The following is a 6000-nucleotide window of genomic DNA, read 5'->3' on the forward strand; positions in this document are numbered from 1 at the left end:
CCTTCCTGTTCTAGACCCGTGCTCCCTTTAAATACTTAACACCCTGTCATCCCCTTATGAAACACTGTTTGTCCCCTCATTCCCCTCAACCCATGCTAGCTCTCTTCCTCCCACCCTGTCCCCCCGTAAATTCCCTCACTGCCCCCTCAAATACCCCCATTAGGGCATCTGGATCTGGCTACATGGAGCCTCTTCCTCACTCCAACTCGCCAGGGATTGCCATGGTGACCACGCAGGCCCCGCCTCTTATCCTGTATCTTCTCCTATTGGCTGATTGGAAGTTGCATGTTGGGGTGGGGAAGCCAATAGGAGCCTGGCGGCTGATTGGTCTAATGCAGTTAGGGTCTTTCCTAATCTCTTCCAATTTCCCTGGTTTCATGAATTATTTTGACTTGCAAGATTTATTCCCCACATGTTTGGAGATTTTCCTGTTATCTTTTTGTTATTATTTCTAGATTACTTTTATTATGGTCAGCACATTAGTTTTCTATTTCTGTGTGACAAATAAACATACACTCAGTGGCTTAAAACAACAGCCATATATTGGTTCACAGTTCCGAGGGTGAGAAATCCAGGAACAGTGTGCCCGAGTTCCCTGCTCAAGTTCTCACAAGGCTGAAATCAATGTATTTGCTGAAATGTGTTCTCATCTAGAGCTCTGGATACTCTTCCAAGCTCTCGTGGCAGAATTCAATTCCATATGGTTTGGGGACTGAGGCCATTCTCTTTTCCTTGCTGGCTAGCTGCCAGGATCTATTCTCAGTTTCTAGAGTACACCTGCATTCCTTGCCCTTTGGTCCTGTGCATCTTCAAAGCTGTGGACAGAGAATCTCCCTCAAAATCACTCTCATACTTTGTGTCTGACTTCCTCTGTCTCTGACCTCTAGACCTATGTTTATTTTTAAAAAAATATTTATTTATTTTTGGCTGTGCCGGGTCTTAGTTGCAGTACACAGGATCTTTGTTGCAGCATGTGGGATCTTTTAGTTACGGCATGTGAACTCCTAGTTGTGGCATGCATGTGGGATCTAGTTCCCCAACCAGGGATCACACCCGGGCCCTTGCATTGGGAGCGCAGAGTCTTACCCACTGGACCACCAGGGAAGTCCCTAGACCCATATTTAAATGACTCATCAAGTGTTTAGGTTAGGCCAACCCAGATAATCTTCCTTTCTTAAGGTCAGCTATACCATATAATCACAGGAGTGATATCCCATCATATTCATAATCTTAGAGATTATATAGGATTGTACACCAGGGGCAGGATTTTTTTTGTGGTTGGGTGGTGGACACATTAGAGTCCTGTCTACCAGAGTCAGATAATATGATTTTGTATGATTTGCTTTATATGATTTAAATTATTTGAATTTGTTAAAGTTAGTTTTATGATCAAGGTTATGGTCTATCTTTCTAAAAATTTAAAATAGATTTTAAAACAATTTTAAAGGTTACTTTCCATTTACAGTTATTACAAAATATTGGGTATATTCCCTGTGTTGTACAATACATCCTTGAGCCTATCTTACACCCAATAGTTTGTACCTGCCCTCATGACCTAAGCACTTCTCAAAGGCTCTACATCTAAGTACCATTACATTGGGGATTATGCTTCAAACATGTGAATTTTGGAAAGACACAAACATTCAATCCATAGCAAACCGTCTCAAATTAATGATGTCAGCTTCCACTTTGAGTATCTGGGAAAAGAAGAGCAAATTACAATAAAACTAAGCAGAAAAGTCTTTTCAGCAAATGGTGCTGGGAAAACTGGATATCCACATGCAGAAGAATAAAGTTAGATTCTTACCTTACACCATACACCAAAATTAACTCAAACTGGATCAAAGGCCTAAAAATAAGATCTAAAACCATAAAATTCATAGAGGGAAACATCGGGAAAAGCTTCATGGCATTGGATTTGGCAGTGATTTTTTGGATATGACAACAAAAACATAGGCAACAAAATTAAAAATAGATAAAATGGACTACATCAGAATTAAAAACTTCTGTGCATCATAGGACATAACAGTGAAAAGGCAACCTATGACTGAATGGGAGAAAATGTTGCCAATCATATATCTGATAAGGGGCTAATATCCAGAATATATAAAAACTCTACTACTCATAAAAACAAAATAATCTGATTAAAAAATGGTCAAAGGACTAGATATTTCTTCAAAGAAGATATGCAAAAGGCCAATAAGCATATGAAAATGTGTTCAACATCATCATATCATTCCCTAATGCAAAATCAAAACCACAATGAGATATCATCTCACACCCATCAGGATGACTACTATCAAAAGCCCCCAGAAAATAACTAGTGAAGACAAGGTAGTGCAGAAATTGGAACCCCTGCGCCCTGTTGGTAGGGAATGCAAAATGGTGCAGTTGCTATGGAGAACAGTATGGCAGTTCCTCAAAAATAAAAAGTTGAAAATTGCATTACCATATGATCCAACAGTTTCACTTCTGGTTATATATCCAAAAGAATTGAAAACACCCATGTTTTTTTTTTTTTTTTTTGACTCTCCTCATTTTTTATTTTTTAAAAAAGACAGATTTAGGATTTTGTAAGAAATTACTAATAAGCTTTTTAAAAAATATCTGTCAAGTACTACAGTAATGAAATAAATAAATAAGATTTTAAAAATTATTTTATTTTATTTTATTTATTTTTGGCTGCATTGGGTCTTTGTTGCTGCATGCGGGCTCTTCTCTAGTTGCGGCGAGTGGGGGCTACTCTTCGTTGTGGTGCGCGGGCTTATTGCTGTGGCTTCTCTTGTTGAGGAGCACGGGCTCTAGGCACATGGGCTTAAGTAGTTGTGGCACGCAGACTCAGTAGTTGTGGCCTGCAGGCTCTAGAGCGCAGGCTTAGTAGTTGTGGTGCAGGGGCTTAGGTGCTCCGTGGCATGTGGGATCTTCCTGGACCAGGGCTCGAACCCGTGTCTCCTGCATTGGCAGGTGGATTCTTAACCACTGCGCCACCAGGGAAGCCCTAAATAAGATTTTTTTTTTTGCGTTACACGGGCCTCTCACTGTTGTGGCCTCTCCTGTTGCAGAGCACAGGCTCCGGACGCGCAGGCTCAGCGGCCATGGCTCACGGGCCCAGCTGCTCCGTGGCATGCAGGATCCTCCCGGACCGGGGCACGAACCCGCATCCCCTGCATCGGCAGGCAGACTCTCAACCACTGCGCCACCAGGGAAGCCCTAAATAAGATTTTTTTAAAGGTCAATGTTTATAGACATATTTATGAAAAGATGACTGAATTAGAAGACATTAAATAATGTTGATACACACCAGAAAGTGGTTAGGCAAGGAAAGGCACATCATTTCACCACAAGAATTAAAGACTATAGTTGGAAGTTAATGACCAGCCAAAGCTTTAGGTCTTGTGGTAGTTTTCCTGACTCCAGAGGGTCATTATGGTGGAAACTTCTTTATGGTACTTAGCTGAAATAAACAGATGGCAGTTGGAGAATTTTACTCTGTGACCCCAATGTAGTGTTAAAAAGAAAGCACTCTTTTAAAAAACCTGGTGTATGAGGAGGGAAGGAACAAAAATCCCAAATGGTTTGGTGATACTGAAAATCATACTGACACATTAAGGAGAGTTTAAAAAAAATAAGTAAAATAAGGTTCATCCTCTTGTCTGGCCGAACTGAATTCTTGCAGCTACAAAGTTAAAATTCCACATAAACACTTCCTTTCTTGTAAACAGCTACAGTATAGATAAACAACTGTGATATTTCACCTCAGATGAAGCTATATGCCAATATTTAGGGGAAAAGAGCTTAGATAATTTCCTTTTTTTTTTTTTTTTTTTTTTGCGGTATGCGGGCCTCTCACTGTTGTGGCCTCCCCCGTTGCGGAGCACAGGCTCCGGACGCGCAGGCTCAGCGGCCATGGCTCACGGGCCCAGCCGCTCCGCGGCATATGGGATCCTCCCAGACCGGGGCACGAACCCGTATCCCCTGCATCGGCAGGCGGACTCTCAACCACTTGCGCCACCAGGGAGGCCCGATAATTTCCTTTTTTAAAAAAATTATTTATTTAGGTTGTGCCGGGTCTTACTTGTGTATGTGGGATTTTTAGTTGTGGCATGTGGACCTCTTGGTTCTGGTATGCAGACTCTTAGTTGTGGCATGCATTCAGGATCTAGTTCCCCGACCAGGGATTGAATCCGGTCCCCCTGCATTGAGAGCACAGAGTCTTACCCACTGGACCACCAGGGAAGCCCTGATAATTTCCTTATTTTATTATAAATAGCCTAAGTCCTTGAAAATAGCACTAATACCTCTGGCTGACTGGCTATCTACAACAGCAAAGTGAATATAAGTTTTGACAATGATAAGAGGTTTCCCAAATAAGCTAGAGTTTCCAGTTAAACTGATACAGTTACTTTACTGAAAAGTCTAACAGACATCAGCAGAACTTGCTTTGGGTCAACCTCCTACTACCAATTTTCTTTCACAAATTTGTGCCAAGAGTCTACCCATTTTTTTTCTGTCTGGACTCTGAACCTAGATTAGTTTGTCTGAAAGATAGAATCACTCAGGTTCCATATAAATTTTAGTGGTATTAAGAAAAACCCATCTGCGTGAATAAATAAAATGAATTTTCAGGATAAAATGGTAAATTCACACAAAAAAGGTTAAAAACAATTGGGGTGGGGAGATAAGGGAAAATATTAAAATGAAAAAATCATAAAAATGGCAGTTGTAAAGCAGGCAGCTTCCACTCATGCCACATGATATGCCTTCATGAAGGTGTACTCTCTCCGGTCGGTATGAGTGGCCCAGATGAGGAGAGCAGAAGCCATGAACTGTAAGGGAGCTGAAACGCAAGCCAGGCAGAAGGGCCATCTGAATTCGCCAGACACATTCTCAGGCAGCTCTAATTTCTGGTGGCGTAGTTCAATTCCAGCAACGTAACAACTCACTTAGCCCAGTGTACACAAACCTGCAAGGAGATGGAGCATGTCTGTGGCAATGGTGGGGTACAGGCTTTGGCAGATTCAAGCACAAAGTCCAATCAAAGCCCCAAAGCACATCAAACCTAGACTAACAAAAGGTAAAAGGAACTGGCAACGCCAAAGATAGGTCCGAAGCAGATCAATCCCACTATTGTGCTTTCCAAGATCAACAAATTTCTGCAGGAACTGCTCATTTAGCTTGAAACTCATGCATTTTGTGACCATATCAAATGACTCTGTCCTTTCTGGTGGGCTATACCAGTATGTGTTTTGGGGTATAGTGATGCACCTTCTCCACAATCCCACTGTGCCATTATATCAGAAAATTGCATCATTATGTCTTTTCATCTGCCTTATCACTAGCAAAGTCGTCCCAGATGCTTTTGTTCAAATCGCTGGAATTTTCTTGAACTGAACTTTGATACTCATACCAGAAGTCTGTGCCAGTTGAGACTGCCATGTAGATGGTAGAAATGAGGCTGAGCACACAAGCAATTACAAATGCTGTAGCAAAATGGTTATCCATTCTGGCATTCAGACTGCTCGCCCATCCTCCTGCTCTGCCAGCTTCACCCTCAAGCTCGAACCACAGCACCCTACTCTCCCCGCACCCCCTCTGATGCAATTCCCAGCAGAGCCCGCCTCCTCCTTCGAAAACACCTATGTTTTCAAAAAAATTTGCATAACTATGTTCGTGACAGCATTATTCACAATACCAAAAGATGATAGCAACCCAAGTGTCTATTAACAGATGAATGGATAAAAAAAGTGATATATATATAATTCAGCCTTAAAAGAGTAGGGAATTCTGATGATAAATGCTACAGCATGGATAGACCTTAAGGACATTATGCTAAGTGAAGTAAGCTAGTTACGAAAAGACAAACACTGTGTGATTTACACTTACATAAGGAATCTAGAGTAGTCAAATTCATAGAGACCGAAAGTAAAATGGTGGTTGCCAGGGGCTGGTGGCAAGGAGAGAATGTGAGTTGTGTTTAATAGGTATAGAGTTTCACTTTCA

The 6000-nt window shown here is 41.5% G+C and overlaps 1 pseudogene; it reads right to left on the minus strand.

Annotated features, from left to right (window-relative positions):
- Positions 1-4742: 4742 nt before the first annotated feature.
- On the minus strand, positions 4743-5582 carry LOC132480608 (claudin domain-containing protein 1-like; annotated as a pseudogene).
- Positions 5583-6000: the final 418 nt, after the last annotated feature.

The sequence above is a fragment of the Mesoplodon densirostris genome, chromosome 19, assembly GCF_025265405.1.
Source record: "Mesoplodon densirostris isolate mMesDen1 chromosome 19, mMesDen1 primary haplotype, whole genome shotgun sequence".
NCBI lineage: Eukaryota > Metazoa > Chordata > Mammalia > Artiodactyla > Ziphiidae > Mesoplodon > Mesoplodon densirostris.